Raw genomic sequence first — 27,500 nt, 5'->3', positions numbered from 1 at the left:
TAAAATGCATGAACCATTGAATAAATGTGAAAACAAAATAAACTTGAAAAATAAGGAAATGACGAAGCAAGGGCAAATTTGTCTGAGTCAGTAAAGGAAGCAAATTCAATCAATATAAACATAAAAGAAACATTATAATATTTTGACCACTATTCAAAAGTCCGAAATCTGTTAAGCGAAGGAAATTGCTGTCTAAGGAATGGAATTTCATGGTGCCATTATATTTGGCAGGTTAAAACAACAAATCCTCGCTCGGAGAAGATGAATTCGATTAAGGGAACTGAAGTGAAACTTGAATGGAATTTGTTCAAAAGGAAAATCGACTTCGTTTTAAGTATTGGAATAGGTTCTCATGGGGTTTTGTTATGTTTTTACTGAAATAGGAAATTATAAAGTCTATACTAAGTTCACCTCATAGAGAGGTTAGGCGAATTATAATCATAAGGAGAGAACACACACACACACACACACACACACACACATATATATATATATATATATATATATATATATATATATATATATATATATATATATATATATATATATATATATGTGTGTGTGTGTGTGTGTGTGTGTGTGTGTGTGTGTGTGTGTGTGTGTGTGTAATACTATGAATAACAACATCGTAAACAATATATTTCATTTAAACAGAAACATGGAGTGGCCTGAACTTAGTTTAAATTTTCTACGCCAAAATTAAAACCTATTTACATACAAAGTGTTATTCAAAAGAATGTTTCTTTCTAGTATTCCGTAAAACAATAGCATTGCACTGGTGTGGGGGGGGGGGGTGTTTACTCACTTTTGAATAATTCAGAAACATTTAATTACAATAAAATTCGTTTGTTAGGAGTAGTATTTTAGTAGGCTTTCTACGACACATTGAATTTCTGACATTTAAAACATTTGAATTTATTTGCGTTGTACAAAATGCTCCATATTATACATTGTATACTTCCTATAGTTTAAATAACATTCTTTAATGTTCCAAGCCCGTATACGTTTGCAGATATTCTCGCATCATTTTTGTGTGTGTGTGTGTGTGTGTGTGTGCAGGTGGAGCTGTCAATATACTTCGAGGAGTACACTGTAGACCTCTAGCTGCACCTACTTTTTATCCCTCTACTTTATCTCGGTTTCCTGGTTTCCCAGTTGCACCGTGGCATCAAAAGATCTCCCCAATCCTATGTCTGGTCCGTGTGCTTACAGACCAATTCCAGAAATCTAATTCAGTTGAAAATTTTGTGTTGGTATTAATTTTTAGACTAGTCAGAAAACTATTACCCATCCATAGACATATTGATTAAAACTCATGTAGATTATTTACTATATTCATAGGTCAAAGAATCAAACTTCATATCCACCATAACTATATTGATAAATTCTCATACAAAGTAATATTCTCTAAATCCCTGATTACACTAGTGAGCTCATCTTTTTCGCCTTACACTGCATATAATTTTGCAACCTGCCTTTCGTCCAAGGGAGCATCCCGAGACATTTTACCCTCTATAAAGTTTAGTCTGCTCATTTATATCTTTATTAGCCTCCAAACCTCTGTCAAACAAGTAAGAAAGTCTTCAAGCATCCTTGTTCTCTGAAAAGCAAAATGTATCTCGCTGCAAATTTCGAGCTTGGTAATTTCCGTTTTTCTTTGTTTCTTGTCATTTTTAGTACTTTCTGTTTTTTTTCGGCAGTTTTACCCATTTATTTTTTCCTATCCTAATACATGGTCGAATTCTGCCCAGGAAATGGTTTTGAACCCAAACATCTCTTTTTCTAAATTTTTATTTTTCCGTTCTCTCTCTCTCTCTCTCTCTCTCTCTCTCTCTCTCTCTCTCTCTCTCTCTCTCTCTCTCTCTCTCTCTCTCTCTCGTTTAATGGAGTTTTTATTCATGGTTATTCAGATCTGTATCTAATTCTGCAGATTTATCCTTTATTCAAATAATTTTGTGAAATTGTTTTTTCTTTTTTGAATTTCTTTATCTTTCTTCGTTGATTTTTTTCGTACACTGAGAGGTAATCGATAACTTTTCCGGATTTTATTGTTACTGTGTACAGATTGTATTGGGTCACACAAAAATTGGGCAGAAAATATGTTTTTGTCGTTGCTACAGTCTGCTGTCAGATGCCAGGATATTACATCTAAGGGTGTTGCATTGTAAAAAAAAATATCTTGGGGAGGCCCCCAAAACACCACACTGTCAGCGCCTTTTCAAACTATAGCACCCCAACCCCAAATATGAAAAAAGGTTCCTCCGACTCTAATAGTGCATTGACAGTTAGCCATGAAGCCAGCGGCCCCGCATTAGTGTCTCCCTTCACCACAGTGCCACCTAATGGATAGGTTCCTCCGGTACCTCATTGAGTAGACCTTCTCTTTCTTTTGGCCTTGCGTAACCCATCAGAGTCCAATGCCTTATCGAATAGAATTCGCTGAGAACCTTACTAATTAGTCGTACTTAGTCGGCCCTGAATAAGAAATCATTAGTAATTTCCTTCATGCCAATCACTGCATTGAAATATGCAACAATTTTTAAGTGGTTTGATGATAGGCACCGACGGACTGTAAGCAGAATGAATGAAATTAAGCGTAATAGAGGGTAGTGAAGCGTTTAAAGGAGAGCTAAGGGAAATGAAGCAAGGTAAGGCAAATAGCTAAGAGGTGAGAAATCACCTGTCCCATTGCGCCGACAGGAAATTCACACACATTTCGTCGGAAATATGCGTTACTATCTTGATGTCTCATTTAGAGTGCGCATGTGACAGTGGTTGTTAGATTGTACTTCAATGAAAATATTATAGTAGATTGAAACACACACACACACACACACACACACACACATATATATATATATATATATATATATATATATATATATATATATATATATATATATATATATATATATATATATATATATATATGTATATATATATGTATATATATGCATATATATATATATATATATATATATATATATATATATATATATATATATATATATATATATATATATATATACATATATATATACACACACACATATATATATATATATATATATATATATATATATATATACACACACACACAAATTATTACACTCAACTGTTTGTTATTCAAACGCTTTTATCTCGAATAAATGAGGAAAATGTGGACTTACCTTGGGAGCTTAGGATAGAACAAGGATTTTCTATATACGTCTGTAATTGGATTTATTTATTGCATTGCCTTCCTAAACAGAGTGCAAAAACAATTTCGTTTCCACGTTTTTTTGTAAAAAAAAAAAAAAAAAAACCTATTCAAGACTACATCGATTAATGAGAAGATGACCCAATCATTTTTCAGGGAAAATTCGGCTTCCATTACTGTATAGCATCCTTTACACAGCTGGCTACATCTACTGTCTTGAAGCATAAGTAACAACTATATATATATATATATATATATATATATATATATATATATATATATATTTTTTGGGCTCAAGCCAAGTCGTCCTGATGGAAGTTCCTATAGGGTAGCTTCCTAGGGTATATTACAACTACGGCGATATTCCCAGATAATTTACCTTAAGGTACCAGAATTCTAACTCCTGGAGCGAATATCCCTCATGAAAGGGATATTGCGACATATCAGAGGACGTATTCTTGACACGCCACATGGCAATCTGCACCCCAAACAGAGATTACGTATCGAGGGGTCAATTGGCAAGAAACGAAATCGGGAAAGAAAAAGGGGGAGCCGCTCCCAAGGCTCCCTAATCTCCAGTTTCGTAAGCGTGCCTGGCGCCAATCCTGGCGCCATCTGTATTCCTTTTTGCGTAGCTTAACAACTCGGTGTTTTTTCCTGTGTTTCTCGCAAATCTTGGATTTATTCAGCTTTTCATGGCTTCTCCAACTTCGTCGGCCTCTGATAAGTTGAGTACCATGTCTTTTATGTATAAATGTAGGCTCTTGGTAAATTTTTAAGTGATTAATAGGATTAATCTTTGTTACAAGACCCGTAGCCTACCGGAGGCGTCATGGACGCTGTCGCTTGCTAGGTATGAGTTTTAGTTAGCCAGAGCGACATTCCCGGTTGTTTTGCTTTAATAAATTTTAGCTATTTAGCGTTACATAGGATTTCCTTTCGTGCTTTAGTATTATTTTGGCGAAGTATTCGCCAATTCTGGCCTATGCTAGGCCATGTAGCCTAGTCGTTTGGTCCTAGTACTTCATGCATGATTTTGTGTTTTTCCGAGTGTATTAAAATTTTATTGAAGCTTTAGGCTGTTTTTTATACATTTAAGATTATGTTGAATATTTCCAAGATAGTATACGAGTGAGTTTCGGTGATTTAGGTAATCGATTCTCTTGGTTCCTAGGCTAAGTTGCTTATGGAGCCTTAGTATACTTTCTCATACTCCCCGGTTGCTTTCTTTTCTTCGGAGAAGGTATGCAATCCCTTTCCCTCTGTTTAAGCCTTGGGCTTATCCCTAAGTGGTTTATCTGAATTAACTTTCGATAAAACTATACTGGGGTGTTACTGTACCTTCCTGTTCCAGTAAGTCTGGTTTCAGAGAGGGACAGAACAACAGAGTTTTTAGTTTTTAGCCTCCTTAGGTCACTACCGAAGGTTTCTGTACGAGATGATTCCTTCTTTTGCGATCTAGCAGACTAGTCCTTGTCGCTGTTCTCGGGGGAGGATAAACTTCTTTCCCTGGGAGTAGCAACACCTTCCTTGCTTTGGTTCTCTGGGAGCTGGCAAGTATTGCTGGCCTCCCCCCTTGGATCTCCCTTAGGCTAAGATGAGTTTTCTTGGCTGCGGGTGATCCTTCACTAAAGCAAGGTTGGTAGGACCCTCGTTTGTCCCTTCCCCCTCTATCTCCGTAATGGCCTAGCCATTACAGTACTGTACGTCATTCTACATCTGGACCTAGGATAGGTTAGGATGTGGAATTGACTCAGTCCCTTGCCGGCTGGCAAGGGTCTTCTGCTTTGAGTGCTGCCCGGACCTCCCTTGGTCCCTCATCCATGCCTGCCTGTAGAACCAGACGGCATTGGTAAGGAATCCTGAATTAGATTCTCCCCTTCCTTATATGCACTCTTTCGGATTGCCGGGCTTGGAGGTAGTGTACGCTCTTATCCCGGCATCCATTCTGTTTTCTTCTAGTGCTGTACCCGACCCGGCTGCCGGCCTATGAGGCCGGCAGCCGGGCAGTCGCAGTCCTCTGGTTCTTTTGCTGCTGGCCGGCATCAGTTGTTTACCTTTGCCGGCCGGCTAACGTCAGCCCTTGTCTGCCGGTCGCTATGAGCAGTGGCCGGCAGCAGGGTACTACCTTGTGTAGTTGCCGGCCGACATTGGCAGTTGCCGGCCGACATTGGCAGTTGCCGGCCGGCAGTTACTGCCGGCCGGCACATGCATTTGAACCAGCGTTCTGCCGCCTTATAGCTGTGAAGTAGTATACTTTAAAGCTAGCTATGGTGTGTGCCGGCCGGCACATAACCTTCTATACTGTACCAGTATTCTTCAGTATAACATATACTGTAAGAAGAAAACTATAGTATAAGTTTTGGTACAGCACTGTGTGTTCTAGCACTTTTGTGTTGTCTTGCACAGCCCTTTGCTGTTGCCTTACAGATAAGAAAGTGAGTTCTTTCTTGTCTATTATCCAGGATTTTAAAATCATTGCTTAGGTGTGAGCTACACCTGTTTCCTCTGGAAACTTTTCATTGGTTATTCTAGAAGAGATTAACCATACGATTTTATTATCTGGAAGGCTGCAACAATTGGTTGTGAAGGAAACACAAGTGTGTGTCTTTCCTTTCTGAATTGTTATGCTAAACTATGCATATCCAGTGATACATAGTTCACTTGATACTCATGGAAATTTCTTCTCTTTACAGGAGGACCCTCCGAAGTGCGGAAGTGTTTTATGCAACGTCCGCAGTAAGAACCTCTGCGGACATGAGTTTTGTAGGAGGCACGCAGCATGCGCTGTCTCCAAGGGTGATCTCCAGTATTGGGACCCTCAGGTATGTACCGTGTGCACTAACCTGATTACTGAGGCCTTTGATTCCCCTAGGACGGCGGAATCAAGGGATATAGCAAGGGAGAAGCTTCGTACCTGGGTAAGGGGCTTCCAAAAGAACACCTCTGGACCTTATCTTCCAAGTGAGAAGATGAGGGTGTATCTTTTCCATAGGGCATCAACTGATGCAGTGATTCCCCAGCCTCAAGAGGAGATCCCCCATGTTCAGATCCAGGGGGATGCTGAAGTCGCGGTCGCTATGCAAGACATCCAGTTGAATGACAGGATGTCTGACGTGGACGAGCGTCTGGAGGAAGACCTCCTGGCAGAAGCCCAGGATGAAGTTCAAGCCCCAGACGTTGTAGAGGGAGAGTTCGACGAGATGTCGGCTACTCCGGTTCAGATCCCGGAGCCTATTCCCTCAACATCGGCCGCTCTCCCAGTAGAGCTGGGACAGGCCCTCTCCTCCATTGTTGGAATGATCCAACAAATGCAGAAGGAGAATCAGGAGAAGGCGGCTGCAATGGAACTGCAGATGCAGAGACTTGCAGCATCACATGGACCCCAGAAAAGGCTCAATGTGAAAGACCTTCCCTTGTGCTCAGATGCTAACCCATGGAGGTATGCTGAGCACATGCCGATGACGACTGGAAAGATTGTCATCTCGGATAAGTTGGGCTCAGTTCCCCTAGAGGAGGTGGAATTCTGGCCCAGCAAGGGGTCATATCCGGACTGTTATGTCCGGCTGAGGAAGGAACCAGCTTCAAAGGAGGAGACAGAGCCGAAGGAGGTCATAGTGATGGACCATGCTAAGGCTCCAGCTTTGCTTTCATCCTCGATGGAAGAGAGGGGCTTCTCGAACTCAAAGGTAGCTGCATTGAGTAAGAAGCGCCCTTCCTTTGTGTCCTCTCCTGCTAGAGCCTTCCCCTTTTTACAGAAAGGGTTTGCGGCTGTTCTAAAAGCAGTCGAGGCCGGCAAGCCTTGCCCGTCCCTGGAGGAGTGTAAACCCTTGTCGCTGGCCCTGCCTATGGACCACAAAGACTGGAAGGACGTCCATCTTACCTTCTCAGTTGGGAAGTTGGAGGCTGATATTGCCGGACGTCAGTTCGGCGAGGACCTCCCTAAGCTGTCTGACTTTCTTTTGCGGAGAGAGCTCAAGACAAAAGAAAGACTGGCTGCCTCAATGTCTCTTCAGACTACTCTTGAGACAATAGCAAGTGACCCCAAGGTCCATGAAATGTTCATGGTAGTGGCCAAGACTCATCTGGCCACAGTGACGAAGGATCTTTATGGCTTCGTCAAGGCGAGGAGAGCTTGTAGGGAGTTCGTGTTCACCTCGGCTATGGTGAGGCACGAGCCAAGGAAACTAATCTCCTCCAACATTTGGGGCAAAGACCTTTTCCCTACCGAATTGGTCAAAGAAGTTGTTGATAAGGCCGCCTCGGAGAATAGAAACCTTCTCCAGAAGTGGGGCCTAGCTATCAAAAGAAAGTCTTCCCCGGATGAGGGTCCTCAACCAAAGAGGAAGACTATGAGGACTAGGCTACCGTCTCGGCTAGCTAAGCCTCTTAGACAGCAACAGAAACTGCAATTGCCATTGCCTTCAGTGCCCCAGATGGTGTCACAAACCCCGACCCCATTCCAGTGGGTACCCCAGGCTGTGTCGACACAGTCCACGGCATTCACCCCAACGTTCGAAGGGCAGTCTACTTCCTTTCGAGCAAAGCCTAGAGGAGCAGCCAGAGGCTCGTCTAGGCGCCCCTCAAGGGGAAGGGGATTCAGGGGTGGTCGCGGTCAGGGAGGCAAGACCTCAGGACGGCAGTCCAAGTGAGATGATGCCGGTAGGAGGGAGACTTCAGAATTTTCGGGATCGGTGGACCTTCGATCCCTGGGCCCACAGCCTACTCAAGAACGGACTGGGCTGGAGCTGGTACAGAACTCCACCCCCGTGCCCTTGGTTTTTCCAACACTCCACCCTCGTTCTGGAGGAGTACGTTCAAGAACTGTTGGAGAAAAAAGTGATCCGAAGGGTGAAGTCCATCAAATTCCAAGGGAGGCTGTTTTGTGTTCCCAAGAAAGACTCGGAAAAGCTCAGAGTCATTCTGGACTTGTCGCCACTCAACAAGTTCATAGGGAATTACAAATTCAAGATGCTAACACTGCAACACATAAGGACCTTACTGCCCAAGAGGGCTTATTCCGTCTCTATAGACTTGTCAGACGCCTATTGGCACGTTCCAATCAACCGTCGACTCTCCCCCTACCTAGGGTTCAGGCTACAACGAAGACTATATGCCTTCAGAGCCATGCCATTCGGGCTAAATATAGCCCCAATGATTTTCACGAAGCTTGCGAGCGTAGCTCTCAAAAAATTACGCCTAAAGGGAATTCAGGTAGTAGCCTACCTGGACGACTGGTTGGTGTGGGCAGCATCCGAGACAGAATGCTTGCAAGCTTCCAGTCAAGTGATCCAGTTCCTAGAGAATCTAGGTTTCAAGATCAACAGAAAAAAGTCTCGACTTTCTCCATCTCAAAAGTTCCAGTGGCTGGGAATCCACTGGGACCTAATGTCACACCGTTTCTCCATCCCGGCGAAGAAAAGGAAGGAGATAGCGGGTTTTGTCAAGAGACTTCTAGATTCTGAAAGGATATCAAGACGCAAACAGGAGAGGGTACTGGGCTCTCTCCAGTTTGCTTCGGTGACAGACCCAGTGCTAGGAGCACAGCTAAAGGATGCAACCGGAGTTTGGAGAAGTTATGCATCAAACGCGCGAAGAGATCTGAGAAGACCAGTTCCGCTTCGGCTACGTACTCTTCTCAGGCCTTGGTCCCAAGCCAGACATCTAAAGAAGTCGGTTCTTCTTCAGCCACCTCCCCCGTCGGTGACGATTCACTCAGACGCCTCGAAGGAGGGATGGGGAGGTCACTCTCATCGGAAAAAAGTCCAGGGGACTTGGTCCAAGCTATTCAAGACCTTTCACATAAAGTTTCTAGAAGCTATGGCAGTGCTCCTTACCTTAAAGAAAGGGTCCCCGCGTCACTCGATCCACATAAGGTTGGTGATGGACAGCGAGGTAGTTGTGAGATGCTTGAATCGACAAGGATCAAGGTCACCACCTCTCAACCAGGTGATGTTGGCCATCTTCCGATTGGCGGAAAAGAAGAAGTGGTACCTCTCGGCAGTTCACCTTCAAGGAGTCCGCAATGTGACAGCGGACGCTCTATCCAGGTTCACACCGATAGAGTCGGAATGGTCCTTAGACGCAGGATCATTCTCCTTCATTCTGAATCAAGTCCCAGAACTGCAGATAGACCTCTTTGCAACAAAAGACAACAAGATGTTGCCCCTGTACGTGTCCCCATACGAGGACCCCTTAGCGGAAGCAGTGGACGCGATGTCCCTCGACTGGAACAGATGGTCCAGGATTTATCTGTTCCCTCCTCACAACCTTCTGTTGAGGGTCCTCAACAAACTGAGATCCTTCAAGGGGGTAGCGGCAATAGTGTCCCACAAGTGGCCGAACAGCGTGTGGTTCCCCCTGGCATTGGAACTACGGCTGAAGTTTTTACCGCTACCAGATCCAGTTCTGACCCAGCGAGTCCAGAAGTCGACTGTCTGCGCTTCATTACAGAAAACCCGGACCCTGCAGCTCATGATTTTCTCTCCCTAGCGGTGAGAAAGCGTTTCGGGATTTCGAAAGCCAGCATAGACTTCCTAGAGGAATATAAGTGCAAATCTACTAGAAGGCAATATGAGTCATCTTGGAGAAAATGGGTGGCCTTTGTCAAGGCGAAAAATCCGCAGGAGATCTCGACAGACTTCTGCTTATCTTTCTTCATCCACCTCCATGGTCAAGGGTTGGCAGCTAACACGAGTTCGACGTGTAAGTCTGCTTTGACAAGACCCATTCTATATGCCTTCCAGGTCGACCTAGGTAACGAGATCTTTAATAAAGTTCCGAAAGCCTGCGCTAGGCTCAGACCTTCAGCACCTCCAAAGCCCCTTTCATGGTCTTCAGACAAAGTTCTTCATTTCGCTTCTCTGTTGAGCAATGAGGAGTGTGCGTTAAAGGATTTGACACAAAAAGTTATTTTCCTATTTGCACTCGCGTCCGGGGCCAGGGTTAGTGAGATTGTAGCCCTCTCGAGAGAGGCAGGTCGTGTTCAGTTCCTGGATGGGGGAGAACTGAACCTGTTTCCGGATCCTACGTTTCTCGTCAAGAATGAGTTACCCACCAACAGGTGGGTCCCTGGAGAATCTGCCCTCTGAAAGAAGATGCATCTCTATGTCCAGTAGAATGCCTAAAGGTCTATCTTCGTAGAACTTCAGACTTCAAGGGTGGTCAACTATTCAGGGGAGAAACATCAGGCTCAAATTTATCTCTGAATCAACTCAGAGCGAAAATCACATATTTTATTCGCAGAGCGGATCCTGACAGTACACCCGCAGGTCACGATCCGAGGAAAGTTGCCTCATCCTTAAATTTCTTTAATTGTATGGATTTTGAACATCTCCGTTCATACACTGGCTAGAATTCTTCCAGAGTGTTCTTTCGCCACTATGCGAAGCAAGTAGAGGAACTAAAGAGATCTGTGGTAGCAGTGGGTCGCGTCGTTAACCCTACTGTTTAACTCTGCGAGGAACAGTGGTTTCAATTGGGACGATTAATTCCAGGGTGAGTGTGTAGTTACATACTGTACTACAAACTAAGTGAGGGCACTGAGTTGCCCACGTAGACTGTTCCATTCCAAAGGTGAACCTAGCATAAGTGCAGACATATGTGCCGAGCGTTTCTAACGCTAATGTGGTTGATTTGTAATACAGACTTTTATGACTTTGATACTTCGGTATCTTAAAAGTGGCATTAATGTTTTTTCTTTCAGATAAACAAGTTCTGTCTACTATCATACTTATGCTTAAAGTTTTGGGTTATCCTCTTCTTATATATATATATATATATATATATATATATATATATATATATATATATATATATATATATATATATATATATATATATATATATATATATATATATATAATTGTTGTTAACCTGTCTATTTATTGTCTGTCAATAAACGTGTTCTGAAGAACCTTGCGTCTCCTTCACCTCTGTCAATTTATTGGTATAATTGAGCATTCATTCTATGTACTTTATCTGGGATAATTCTAATAGAATTGTTCCTTTATGCAAGCTATGTTGCATTGGTTTATGCTTTCCATTAACGGGAGGACTCCGTCCAATAAGGGGACGGTGGCGGTTTTACAAGTTTCCTCCGATGCGGATATAAACCTTTGTCCAATACAAGTATTGTGCGGAGAACTGGTCGATATTTCATATTGACGCAGTGGTTCTTTACAAACTATGCTTTACTTAATATAGGGTGAGACCACTATATTAGCTTGCCTGGTATTCATACATAGGTATATGTACTCTTCGAGACTTTTCCAGAGTCTAGTAGGACTCTTCCCTGTAGGGGGCAGGAAGCTCTAACATGGTTTATAGTTAGTTGAAAAGATGTATAACGGTAACATCTTAGGTCTCTAGGTCTAGTCGACCGGGGAAAAATTATCTCGGGGAGTACGGCACGTTCTGAGAATCCACAGATACAGTAATGCTCTGGTATACTTCCATCAGGACGACATGGCTTGAGCCCAAAAAACGGATTTTGAGCGAAGCGAAAAATCTATTTTTGGGTGAGATGGCCATGTCGTCCTGATGGACCCGCCCTTCCCTTTCTATGAAAGGGCCGTAGGACCCCTCCCTACATACAGTATCTGTAGCACCTCGTGTACGCTACAAGGAATACAGATGGCGCCAGGATTGGCGCCAGGCACGCTTACGAAACTGGAGATTAGGGAGCCTTGGGAGCGGCTCCCCCTTTTTCTTTCCCGATTTCGTTTCTTGCCAATTGACCCCTCGATACGTAATCTCTGTTTGGGGTGCAGATTGCCATTTGGCGTGTCAAGAATACGTCCTCTGATATGTCGCGATATCCCTTTCATGAGGGATATTCGCTCCAGGAGTTAGAATTCCGGTACCTTAAGGTAAATTCTCTGGGAACATCGCCGTAGTTGTAATATACCCTAGGAAGCTACCCTATAGGAACTTCCATCAGGACGACATGGCCATCTCACCCAAAAATAGATTTTTCGCTTCGCTCAAAATCCGTTATATATATATATATATATAAATATATATATATATATATATATATATATATATATATATATATATATATATATATATATATATATATATATATATATATATATATATATATATATATATATATATATATTTATATATATATATATATATATAATGTGTGTATATATATATATATATATATATATATATATATATATATATATATATATATATATATATATATATATATATATATATATATATATATATATATATATATATATATTATTACAGCTGGCGAATTACAAACACACCCGTGCTCCAAACTCACCTGTTTATTTTAACATAAATCTCTTACACATGAAAAAAATAATACCCAACCTCTGACAATATTACGTAACTCCCAGACGGCAATATTTATGAACAACAAATCTGCAAAGGTCTCTCACTTTACTCTCAAAATAAATCTGGGTGATTACTTAATATAAATTATTCAAAACCAACCTCTTACTACGGTTCTCAGTCTGGGATTACAAGTGAAACGCTGTTAGGAAGTATTGGTGATCAAAATAGTACACACTTTACAAAAATAAATATCTTCTATAAAAAGTTTGCAATACAAAAAAAAAAAAAAAAAAACCACAAAAATATATCACTTCGAATATTAAATCGAAAGAAAACCTTAGACAAAGACAGGAAAATGTTACATTATGAAAATTACACAGTGACTTGATTCACTGGAAATTATTTTTATGAAAATATACAATTTTGATATATAATGAATATAGTTGACACTTAACACTCTAATGATTAAACACTAAACGAAATTTACATAAATATAACTGTTACACTTAAGTCTTTTGGATCACGCAACGTGACCGAACAGTTAAGCAAAATACACACTCTTCACTGTTTAACCTAAATCTCACAGGGCCAGTTACAAACATTTAACACACTACACTAGTTTTGCCTATTAATAAACACACTATACACGATGTATGTTGGGTAAAAAACTTATTCACGTTTGAGAGGTTACACACTTGAGCACTTGAGAGTAGAGAGGGCTGGCTAATGTTGGCTCTTTCAAATGGACAGGTTCGGTCTTTTCTGCTGCTTGTGCATCCCTGGGGCTACATATTGTAACCTAGTTGTTATACATTTCTAAATTATTTAAGTTTTTATAGATGTATAAGGTTAAATATAGACTTATTGTTATAAGGTTGAGTATAGACGTATTGTTTTCTTTCTTTAATAGTTTGTCTTTTCACTGGTGGTTATGTTAGTGTGTATAATGGACTAACGGCTGTTTTATATTTTCAAGTGGGGCGGGTTACGTGGCTGCGCTCCTGCGTGAACGGAGGTATGGAGGGGCTTTTTGGAGGAGGGTTCTTTAGTGTGTTTCTGAGCCTCCAACCTTGAAGGGCACTATATTTGCTGTTGGAACTATGTTTATTCATCACCATTGCAGAGCTACTTTGTGAAGCTGTTTATATTTTCTGGATATCCTTTCTCTGCAGCAAGGACCATTTATCCTGCATTTTGTGTACTGCCCTTGGTTCAGTAAAAGCCAAGGGGACCTCTCTGTCCCATTGTAATAATAATCATACCTGTTTAATTATCATGATCACGACCTGTGATAATCAGCTGATGTTATTAGTGGAGCTTGTGAAAGCCTTTCAATCAAACCAGCCATCGTCAATTTGCTAGGGATATTTAGTTTGTATTTGTTGGGATGTTCTTACTTTTCGTTGGCCTTCTCCTTTCTGGACCCTCTCTCCATTTGGTATGCATGTGTTGATGACTTTTCTTTAATTGTGTAATTGTTTTCTTTTGCAGGTAGTTAAGATTGAGTGTGTATCATTTATTATTGTATTATTGTGGTTCAGGTGTTATTTCTTTCTGAATATTATGTATTAAGATTAAGGAGATTTTTGTGGTATTTTCTTTGTCGCCTTGAGTTGACTTTGCACTCTTATTGATGTTTGGATACTATTCCACCTTTAGTGGACTTAGTACTGTATGATGGTGAATACTATTTGATAAGTGTAGTGTTTTGTGTGGTAGTCAAAGCCAGCCATCACAATATATATAGACTTAATTGGTCTGAAAAATTCTAATAGATCATTCTAGTGGCGTGGGGGCAAGGCTTAGCGGCGTAAGGTTGCCAACGTAGTAAATTGGAAAAGGGAAATTAGCTTATCTTGCAAGGCAACACTCTCTTCTAACTCCGCCCACCTACTTCTCGTGACAATAAGAAAAGAGAGTAAATATATCTCTGGAATCTCCAAGAACTTTATAGCTAAGTGGAAACATAAAATGTGGTGTAATCCCTTGTGTTTATTTTTCCCGTGTGTCGTGAAGCATACCTATACGAGATTAGGTAACACTTTGTAAATAAATATATGAAATAAAAAGTTAATTCTTGATAGAAAACTTAAATTTATATATAATGAATTGATTTTAAAAATAAAATTAAATGAATAGCAAAACTCTCATGTAATTTTTAAAAATTTCTTAAACCTATATGAGTGGAACTCACCTTGCAAACTGGCTATACATCTCTGAAATACACAAATGAGATACATGAATAAAATATTTACTCTAATACAAAACCAGCTTTGTAATAATATTTACATGCACACACAAACACACGCGCACACACACACACACACACACACACATATATATATATATATATATATATATATATATATATATATATTAGCTTGCCTGGTATTCATACATAGGTATATGTACTCTTCGAGACTTTTCCAGAGTCTAGTAGGACTCTTCCCTGTAGGGGGCAGGAAGCTCTAACATGGTTTATAGTTAGTTGAAAAGATGTATAACGGTAACATCTTAGGTCTCTAGGTCTAGTCGACTGGGGAAAAATTATATATATATATATATATATATATATATATATATATATATATATATATATATATATATATATATATATATATACATATATATATATATCTATATATATATGTATATATATATATATATATATATATATATATATATATATATATATATATATGTATGTATATGTATATATATATATATATATATATATATATATATATATATATATATATATATATATATATATATATATATATATAAATATATATATATATATATATATATAAATATATATTTATATATGTATATATATATATATATATATATATATATATATATATATATATATATATATATATATATATATAGATATATATATATATATATATATATATATATATATATATATATATATATATATATATATTTATATATATATATATATATATATATATATATATATATATATGCCCTTGTGTTTTTATGTACCTGTGTGTCCCTTTATTACCCCACCTGGCTAATAGGGGTATGAGCTCACCTAAAAAATACACAGCGAGCTAATGTTTTCCCAGGTACCAATGTTTTCTGATGTATTGCATTACAATTGTCTGTATATACAGTATATTCGTACTCTCACTACACTATAGTGTAATATTGTTTCTCAATAAACCAATCTTCTTGAGGAAGGCAAGGGGATACTACTGTAGTCGCAATTCACTCAATATTTTTTTTTTTGTAGTGGTTTCTTTGGTATCGGAAAATCATGTGTGTCTCTGAGATTGATATTTACAGTATATATCATCATCATCATCATTATCTCCTCCTGCAACTATTGACGCAAAGGGCCTCGGTTAGATTTCACCAGTCGCCTTTATCATGGGTCTATAAATCAATACTTGTCTATTCATTATTTCCTACTTCACTCTTCTTAGTCCTCAGCCATGTAGGCCAGGGTCTTCCAACTCTTCTAGTACCTTGGTGAGCCCAATTGAAAGTTTGGTGAACTAATATCTTTTTTGGGAGTGCGAAGAGCATGCCCATACCATATCCATCTACCCCTCACTCTGATCTCATCCACATATGGCAGTCGAGTAATCTCTCTTATAGTGTCATTTCTAGAACTGTCCTCCCAATGTTCTACTGAGGGATTTGTCTCAAATCTACAAAATCTGTTGAATATTATTTCAATGTCATACCAGATTGCATCTCACTAAACTGACGTTTAGACTGATTTTTATATGAAATTTAGGGCGACTTGACTTCCGAATTTCAAATAACCTACCCATTGTCTGATTTGCTTTTCTCAGCCTGTTATTAGAGGTCATAGTTACTAAATATCTAAATGATTCCAACTCATTAATCCTTTCTCCTTCCATCTTTCCCCTTCGATTGCATATTCCGTTATTATCATCTCTGTGTTTCTTCTTATTACCCTGAGTCCAACCTCAAATGATATTTCAAGCATTCTGGCAGGCAAGCTTTGTAAGTCCTAGGGTGTTTTGCTAATAGGGACAGCGGCAGTAGCATACTCTAGGCCAGCCAATTTCCTGTTTATATATATATATATATATATATATATATATATATATATATATATATATATATATATATATATATATATATATATATATATATATATATATATATATATATATATATATATATATATATGCAATAATTATATATTACATGTTTAAAACACATGACCTAATAGGTCATTGTGGAAGTAGAAGCTAGTGTGTGAAGTGCTGTAGTCAGATCATAGCAGGATGTGAATACCATATCTCAGCAATGTAACATTTTTATGAAGAGTAAACACTAACCAGTCCGTGGGAAAGGTTGCCTGTGAGAACGGAACTGGGTATTTTCCTATATCAATGTTTAGTTTACATTATGTGTTTAAATGATGAGATAACTGACTATACGATATCTGTGATATCGATATTTTAGCCAGTTCTTACTAAGACATCATACGGAATGGTCATCCGACCAACCCATCTATATTCCTGTGATGGAGATGTTAACACCGTTGTTCTTAAAGAATAAACCATTTTAAAGTTAACTTACTTGACTTTACTTGAAGATGTAACATACCAACTAACATACTTATTGTGTGTTAACAACAGTAGCACACTAATAAATGGTGGCAGCGTAAAACTCTAAGAATCAGAGACAGATCTTCAAGAACCAGCGAATAAAACTCTAAGAAACAGAGAAAGATCTTCAAGAACCAGCGAATAAAACTCTAAGAATCAGAGAAAGATCTTCAAGAACCAGTGAATGAAACTCTGAAAACCAGAGAAAGATCTTCAAGAAATCAACAGTAATGAATCTACAATTTTGACTAAGTATCATAGTCCATCAAAGAAATGAAACATTTAATGAATGTTATACATACAAACTGATGAACTGGATCTTCAATCAACATCCTAAGAAAACCAAGGACTGACGTTCAACGCTTACAAAACATATCCAGGAAGCTCTATATTCAACGGAAATCGGACCGAAAACATTCACCCAAACATCAAGAGAGAGAGAGGAAATCGGACCGAAAACATTCACCCAAACATCAAGGGAGAGAGAGGAAATGACGACATCACACCACGCCATATAAGCTAAGTACATTTTCTTATTCATTTCAGTATTGAGCAGTGAGGTGTAGTTACCACGAGTCGATAGTCCATTATTACTGAGGTGAGTTGTTTGCTAATCTTCTATTTCCTTTCATTAAAGGAAACTGTGTTCAACTCCGAATTCTCATCTAGAATTTTTTTTTCTCTCTCTTTGATAATTCCGTTTTCTTTCAGAAATTCTCGGGATATATCTTTGTATTTCGTTTTCTTTCAGAAGTTCTCGGAAATTATCTTTGTATTAGTATCATTGTTTTGGGGAATTTTGTTATAATCTTTATCATTTAGTGCTTATGTGTTTACGCAGTGGACGTCTGTGTTCATATAGATATTTTGATAGAATTGCAAGGGGTCGAAGAGGTAGAAAAGAAATACCGTAAACATGACGCCCCCTGTGAGCCCAGCCCCTGGACCGAGTAACGCAACAGCAGGACAGGGTAACCCCCTCCCGATTGTGACACTTGTAAATGCTCGATCAGCAAGCCTTCCTTTTCAGGGTCGGATTAATTGGTTCTTGCCTCAGAATGTGGAGTCATGGATTTCATCCGTCGATGCCCATTTAAATGCCAAACAAATCGTACACCCTTTTGTACAATTACAAGAAGCTAAAAGTTTTATAGATTTTTCTAAAGGAGATGCGAGAGCGTATTTAAGAGGTGTTTCATTTCAAGAAGCAGTTACCTGGGATGATTTCAAAGTTAGGCTATGCGCGGTCTATGGGGGTGAAGAAGCCTTGGATGTAGTATTAACGTAAAGAAATACACTTAATCAAGCCACTATGACTGAGCTTAAAGTTATTGAGAGAGCAGCTCTCATAGCCGATAGGCTTAATGAATATCAAGATATTTTAGGTAATTCCACTTGGGTTACTAGAGATAACATCTCCGTGAAAGATTTTTTACGATTAATGTATTTAACTTGCATGACACTTATGTTGCCTGAAGGGGACCGTCCGCGGTGGTATTTTGGCATACCAACTTGAAAAATTCAAAAATCGTTTTATTGTCTCTCTGTATAGAGAAACATATCGTACATGCTCTCCAGAAGTTTCAACCCATTATTTTCATAAATAATGATGATACGGGGGTTTTTAAATCATGACGTCATCCTAGGACGTCGTCTGCGCGGCTGAGTTTGACAGTTCGTCTTTGCGTGTTTTTTTTTGTATATATACATCGATTTTTTCGTTTTTTTTCTCGAATTTCGTACGTCTGGCAATGATGTAGCGTATCAGGGGAAGAGAGCTCAGTGAACACGCAGTTATGCGACACACGCCAGTACAGTCTTAGACCTCGTGAGAGTGAGACACACGTGTTTTTGTTTACATTCGCCCACGTGTTTATTAGTGTTTTTTATAATTCCTTGTGAATTTCACATCATGCCAAGGAAAAGCATTGTAAAGAGGGGTACAAGGAAAGAAATTCTTTCAAAATTAGTGAGTGCTCGGAAGGAAAAACTGAAGAAAAAACAATCGCTTTCTTTGTCATCAGCTCTCGCATTGTCTGCGCGAGAGAGAGAGAAAGAGGAGCCTTCTACCATGTCGGAGCTTAGTAGAGAGAGAGAGAGAGCGGAGCCTTCTACGTCGGAGCTTAGTCATTCATTTTCGCTGCCAGATGAAGGAGAATTTAGCGAGCCTAAGCCATCCACGTCACGGGATGTAAGCCAGGAATTACTTTCAAGCCCTCAACCTTCACGGTACGTGAGTGAGGACTCGATTTCACCGCCAGTTCCTGATCATACAATTGGGATTGATATTAGTGATATCCCAGAATATGATGAGAAATACACAATTTCAAAAGAACAGCTAGAAGGAATGATGAAAGGCGTGACTTGTAGAAAGCAAAACTGTAGAAAGTCAGTCAGTGTACACGCAGAAAGGGACAGATGGGATACGACATTTAGAGTATCTTGTGATGGTTGCCATACGGACATTAGCTACCTCCCCCCAAGGAGGCATTGGAGGGGATGGGAATGTCATAAATTTGGTGAAGCAAATTTACAAGAAGTGTATCATTCTCTTACTACAGGTATAGGAAGAGCAGGCCTGAATAAAATGGGAGGATTTTTCTGCAAGCCTCTGGCAGCGGGATCTTATGCCAGACATAGTTCTTATCTTTATAAACAAATGGAAAAACATTACAGTGATATGCAAAAATATACGTATGATTATGTAAAGAAATTTTATATAGAAAATAAGTTGGCAATACCTGATGAAAATGGCGTAATAGATATAGATGTGTCTTTTGATGGAACTTGGTTATCAAGGGGTCATAAGTCACACGTAGGTGTAGGGTTCGTTATTGATGTGTTCACAGGAAAAGTACTCGATTGTGAAATTTTGTGTAATTATTGCAAAATATGTGACAAAGGAAATGAGGAAGGACAAGAAGAAGGAAATGAGGAAGGACAAGAAGAAGGAAATAAGCCAACTCATAAGTGCAATAAAAACTTTAAAGGAAAATCTGGTGCTATGGAAGCAGAAGAAGCAACGAGAATGTGGTCGAGATCATTGAATAATGGTTTCAGATATAAAACATTTGTTGGGGATGGGGACTCGAGTGCATACAATGCAGTATGTGAAATGAATGAAGGCCAAGGGCCATATGAAGGTGTGAAGGTAGAGAAGGAGGAGTGTATTTGTCATGCCCAAAAAAGAATGGGCCACAGGCTCATAAAAATGAAATCAGAAGTGAGTGAATATATAACAACAAAAAGTGGAAAACAGATGAAAAGAAGTTTATTGTCAGGAAAAAACAAGTTGACCCAAGCCATTATAAATAATATTCAAGTATATTATGGTATGGCAATAAGAAATAATATAAACACAACAGTGGATCAGATGCGAAATGCTATTTGGGCTATCTATTATCACTTGACATCTGATGATGAACACCCAGTCCATCAAATGTGCCCTGCTGGGCCTGAATCATGGTGTTTTTACAATAGAGCTGTAGCCAAAAAAGAAAAAATACCATCACATGCAACAAGGAAAAATCATCTTGCAGGAATACCCTATGAGATTCGCACACACATAAGAAGTGTTTTCAATAGTTTGGCTGACCCCAAATTATTGCAAAGATGCCTGCATGGCTGGACTCAAAATCCAAATGAATCTCTGCATTCTAGGCTTTGGATGAAGTGCCCCAAACAAAAGTTTTTTGGCATGCCTAGAGTAAAATTTGCATCACGGTTAACAGTTTTGGAAAATAATTTTGGATACATGCAAAGTAACTTGATGGTAAAGTTATTTGGAAAAAGTCCTGATATAGACACTTCCTTCAAAATTTATGATACAGAAAGAGCAAGAAGTAGAGAGAGAATAAAAACAAGAACAAAGAAGACAGAGAAACAAGGAGAAGAATATAAAGCTGGAGCATTTTAGCTCTGCAAAACCCTGGCAACAATGAGGGAGGAGGCAGCTCCCGACACCCTTACACTAAGTGTATTAGTACACTTAAGGTATTAATACCCCTTTTAAGGGGGGGGGGACCAGGAGCCATGCTGTAGAAATCAACAATATCAACAATAAAAATAACAAGTAAGTTTCCATAATAATGTTTTTTTAATTTTTTTTTTATGAAAAATGCAGAAATTTATATGGCAAATCTTTAGGAGCTCATAACTCGAAAACATACTTATCCGCACTTAGGTACATTTTTCGCAGTTATTTATTGTTCAATTTTGAAGATAAAGATATCATTGAAAAGAAGATTAAAAATGCCACAATTCTGTCAGAAAAAATTATCATTTTCATTTTACTTTTTTTTTCATGATTATTTTCCGTCTAGACGAGGAAAAAAAAAATAAAAATTCATTAAAAAAAAAGGAAAATAAAAATTTTGTCTGACAGAATTGTTCGGTTGATAGAGTAGTTTTTATGGTAAAAGTTTCAATACAATTGGTATTATAGTAGTCGGGAAAAATGTACCTAAGTTTTTTTTTTAAATCATGATTTTTGCTAATAAATCCGAAAGTTTTTGATCAAATTACTTGAAATTTTTATATGATGAAGGTATTATATATGTCTAAAACATATATAGAAATGGTGTGATTTGGTTCATTAGAAAAAAAAATGGCGGACATGGCGGACGGTCCCCTGAAGCTTTAGTGCGGTGTTTTGATAAAAAGTTAACGCCTGCAAGTATGGAATTGGATGTATATAAACAGATAAATAAACACATGTCTAAGTGTCCAGACCTTGATCCCGTGTTAACTCAAGTTTTTGCAAAAAATGAAACAAAGCCACAACAAGTAAATGTAGTTAATAATAGTCAAGTTGCGGGAATGACGTGTTATAATAGCAAACGTCAAGGTCACTTGATTGCGGGCTGCAGAACGAAATTCTGTTCGATACATAACAGTTCGACTCATTCATATAGTCAGTGCTACTCGCGTAAGACACAACAGAATCCTAGAAATACACAGTCAATTCCACAGTCAGTTCCATATGGAAATAAAAATAAAAATCCTCATTTTAATAAGAAGAAACATTCAAACGTCAATGTAGTTCAGAATCCCAAACAAACAAACAGTTCTTCGAATAACGGTGAGCCCGGGCCGTCAAACCAGACCTCGCAAGGTCAGACTAATTTTCAGAATGTGCAGAGCAAAGCAAACACCACACAATTAACTCCAGTGGGGAAGAGAGTGATGTTGGGTCAAGGTCATTCATGTCAACATCAGTAGTATTGAATAATCAATTTAATGTTTTATCAGATCATTGTGAGGCAATAAATTTTCCTATGAAACACACGGCCAAATTAAGTAAATCAGTGCATGCTCACGTAGATTTGCAACGAATTCATACAATAATAAGCCAAAATGAGTTACGACCAACATTATATGCTGTAAATTTAGAACACCGATCATTTACATTATTTTTTGACTCTGATAGTCCACGTAATATCAAGGATCTGAGGACACATCATTTGTTGTTTTCGAACTTTCCGATAGAAAAATCCGGAGTGAGACTCTCGGGTATAGGAAATAAGGAATTATATGTAATAGGCGTAACTCATGTTCAGTTCAAGGTCGGTAAGCGCACGTTTGCCGATATATTTGTTGTTTTACAAAACATTGATATGTATCCAGCTGTAATTATAAGATATCCATCTATGGGCAATCAAAACATTATCTTAGCCCCTGCTAAGCACGGCGTGTATATCAAAGGAAAATTCTATAAGTCTTCTAATACCTTGAAATCAGTTTTGAATAAAAAGGAGACGACAAATGTAATCGTGACGTACATTGAAGAACCAATAACTTTTCTCACTAATAGAGAAATAATATACGCGACCCAGCAGAATTCTGGTTCACCCGTAATATCATCTTGCACGCAATCTATCGAGTCAAACGTACCTTCGAATTTAATAGTGCAAGTGAAGAACACATTACCAGGATCTGAAATATTAATCCTTTCCGACACTTTGATAACTAAGGGATTGTCGGTCACACAAGCTATTTATACAGTAGGCTCACATCAACAATGTAATATTGAAGTCTGTAATCATTTAAATACCAATTTAGTAATTCACAAAAATCAACATATCTTGGATGTAGAAGTTTATAAACATCGTATTCTTACCGTTGCTGAAATCAATCACGCTCAATCAGTTGCGGATGAATCCCTTTTGCAATCTATTAGAAATAAAATCAATAAAGATATTTAAGACGAAGAAATTCAGCAGAAAATTTTTGACTTTTAACTGAATATCATGATGTTTTTTCCACTACGGATGGATCCTTAGGAAAAACAGATGTGATCGAGCATCAAATAAGGTTAAAGGACAAGCAGAAAATCATCTATGTACCCTCGTACAGACTCCCTATGAAATTCCAGAATGAAATATATGATGAAGTAGGTAAAATGCTAGAAGAAGGAGTCATTAGGAAATCGAACAGCCCTTATATCTTTCCATTAATAGTTGTACCGAAAAAATATCGAACATGGCATATCTGCGTAGACTTCCGTCCTCTAAACGAGCAGACGATCCCTGATCGATTCCCAGTGCCATGTACTGAAAATATTTTGTCTTTGTTAGGTCAGAATAAATATTTTACCAGTTTGGACTTAAAGGCTTTCACTAGATATCATTAGAAGAAGATAGTATCCCATACACAGCCTTCAGCACAGCCAGGGGACATTATGAATTTTTACGGATGCCTTTTGGTTTACGTTGTGCTCCCATAACATTTACAAGAATGATAACCATTGTGTTTGGAGACTTGCTAGCGGATATATTGCATGCCTATATGGACGACCTTGTAATCTTTTCCAACACCTTAGAAGAACATCTACTTAAATTAGAACTAGTACTACAGAGACTAAGACAACATAACTTAAGGGTAAAGATTAGTAAGTGTGAATTTTTCAAAACAGAATATATTTGGGTTTTATGGTGTCAAGCCAAGGTCTTAAAGTAGTCCATGATAAGGTGTCGGCTATCCGTAACTTTCCCATACCTACTAATGTCAAGGGAATACAGCAAATTCTGGGTTGTAGTGGATATTACAGGCGTTTTATACGAAATTATTCAATAATAGCCGCTCCCTTAACTGATCTCACGAAGAAGGGCGTAGATTTCATATGGTCTGAGCAGCATAAACAGGCGTTTAATACCTTGAAAGATGAACTGTGTAGTTCTCCTATCTTAAAATTTCCTGACTTCGGTAAGGAATTCTTCATTGCAACAGACGCCTCAGACTTAGGAGTAGGTGGGGTATTGCTTCAGCAATATGATAAACAATTTTTCCCAATAGCTTTTTATTCTCGAAAACTGAGAACTTCCGAAAGTAAGTATGCAGTAATAGACAAGGAAGGGCTAGCTATTGATAATTCACTGGTGCATTTTAAGTTCATAATATACGGTTATCCCGTTAAAGTTCTTACTGATCATAAACCACTAACCGACTTCTTTAAAGGCTCCAACTACAGCCCCAAACGAACTCGGTGGCATTTGATCATTCAAGACTTTGGTGCAAGAATCGGGTATTTACCAGGGAAAGCAAATATCATTGCTGATGCATTATCACGCAACCCCGTGTCATCTAGTACAGAGCCTTTAGCTGAATTAATAGATATATCAACATCCATGCCTATTGTTAAAATGATATATGAACAAGAAGATTTGGGCTGGAGTGCTGAATTATTACAGACTGAGCAAAGAAAAGATCAGAAATTAGAAAAAATTATAAATGCTTTGAGAGGCAATCATAAGGAAAAGGAATATATAAAGTATAAGCAGCAGAATTATATAATCAAAGACAATATTCTGTGTAGGACCGTGACAAGGAAAACCCGCAATACACCACATGTAACTAACGACCAGGTAGTGGTACCAATCTCACTTATTTCCACTGTCCTGAATTGGTTGCATGCAAATCCGTTGCATGGACACCCGGGGTTCTCATTAATGTCACAGAAAGCCAAATCATTGTTTTATTGGCATACGATGCTTACAGATATAAAAAAAACACATAGCTAATTGTCGCACATGTCAGGAAAACAAAGGGCATACGAAAACACCTGTCAGCCTAGGGGCTTATCCCGTGCCCAATCAACCCTTTGAAAGAATACATTTAGATTTGTTAACAGGATTTTACGAGTCGGACAGGGGAAATAAGCACCTCTTAGTAAGTGTAGATGCTTTAACTCGATATACAGAACTAACGCTCAAAACTAAAACTGCGATTGAATGCGCTAGGAAGTTTTACGAGTGTTACATTTGTAAACATGGAATTCCACACATGATAATCTCAGACTTGGGTGGAGAATTTAATAATCACTTTCTTACCTCATTGTGTGAATTCCTTAGCATAAAGAAAATAAATACCATGATATATCACCCAGAGTCGAAAGGGCTAGTGGAAAGAGCAAATAGGAAGGTTTTGAATATATTAAGAGTAACACTAGGGGGATCAGGCCCCAACTGGGATATTGCAATACCTGTGGTACTAAGTACTCTAAATCATTCATATCATATGTCAATTAAAATGTCACCGCACGAAGCATTGTATGGTACCCCAGTTAGAACGCCTTTCCATGTATTAACGCCTACAACTAATCTAGCAAATCCTTTAAAAGAATGTATAAATGCAAGCAAAAGTCGTTTTGATATCCTTCGAAAGAATTTAGAAGAATCACAAATCATAATCGAAAGGAATCATTGTTAAATAGCGAAGCCAACTAAAACATATACCGTGGGTGATAATGTATACATACAGGTAAATGTACGTAAAGGACTCAATTATAAACTAACACCTAAGTTTGAAGGCCCATTTAACATTTTGGAAACATTAACGGCCAATAGGTTTAGAGTTCAAAACGTATCCCAACCTACTGATGAGAGAATCGTACCATTGGCTCATATAAAAAATTAAAATAAGAGGGAAAGAAGTGAGGGAAAGATTTTTTTTTTTACACATTGTATATTAAAAGTTTTTCTTCTTAATACAGGAGTAATTACATATATTTTTCTCGTTACAGGTTTCCAAGATGAATTTTTTGTTGTTGGGAGTGATATTGTTCGCTCAGACATTTTTCTCGTGTGGGATGAGCTCTAAAACTAGAAGTATAGATTTTAAATATGGCACTATAGTTGAAAGACAAGAAGACGTTTTTATCACATCAAGTAACGTAGTTGTTGAGATGCGAATGCAAGCAATTTTTCTCCTAGAGAATGACATCACTAGCTTAAAAAGCGCCATTTCAAGGTTTGCTGTCTCATTAAATGAAATGCATAGAAGACATTTTCCTTTTAATACAGAGAGTTCGCTTGCATCGACACTAAAAGTTGCAGAGATGCTATCTGAAGACTTGCAAAATAAGACTTACGAGACGGAATCTTAGGCTCGTGACTTTTTGATGTGGACTGTAGGACACGATGATATTGAGAAACGTAACCCGTTTGTTTTTGCAGCACTAAAACATCTTTGGTTCTATTGCAAGTTTAGGCTTAGGAATTTCCAATCGTCTTAAAATTAGTAATCAAAATAAGAAAATTGAATTCTTGAATCATGAAGATGAATTGATTATGTCAGAACTAAGGAATCAGTTAGATTCAATCAGTCAAATTATGAGTTTAGTAAATGAACATTCAAGTAATATTAATCAGATTATGGATGTACAGGATTTGTTGGCAACGTTAACGTATTATGATTCAAAAATAGATCACATACATAACAGAATTGCACATTTCATTGAGAAATCAAAAGATTATGTGGAAGCTATCACATTAGCGACTAAAGGTGTGCTGTCACCCCATTTGTTGCCAATAAAATACTTGAAGTTAATTGTGGAGAATGGACGGGAGAAACTAGGTTATATTCCTTTGTTAGACGCATGTAGGTTAGAATTTTATTACAGCCTAATTACAGTAAGCGTTGAAAATAACAGGATTATGATTACAATTCCCTTTGATTCTTCCGATGCCTGGCAATCTTACAGGATATCACCATTTCCGACTTTCATGACGAATCACTCAAATACAGTAATATCCAGTTTGACAGGACACGTATTGATTTCCCCAGACAAGGAAACATATACTGTCATTAAAGACTTAAATCAATTAACTCACTGTTCAGACGCAATGGATAGAAAAATATGTACAGCTGACTCATTTGAATTCCATAAAAACTTAATGGATTCATGGGAGTTAGGTATAGTTCTAGACGGTGCTCTCTCCCATACAAATGAAAATTGTCTGGATAAGCTTTATCCCTTTGACAATAAAGAGTTCAATTGCAGACTGAACAACGGCTCGTGGATACGATACGACAAGGCCGGCTTCAATGTATCATGCCCGGACGGATCCACGTCCTATTCCCAA

The sequence above is a fragment of the Palaemon carinicauda genome, chromosome 30, assembly GCF_036898095.1.
Source record: "Palaemon carinicauda isolate YSFRI2023 chromosome 30, ASM3689809v2, whole genome shotgun sequence".
Classification (NCBI taxonomy): Eukaryota; Metazoa; Arthropoda; class Malacostraca; order Decapoda; family Palaemonidae; genus Palaemon; species Palaemon carinicauda.
Note: the sequence above shows the minus strand (reverse complement) of the source record.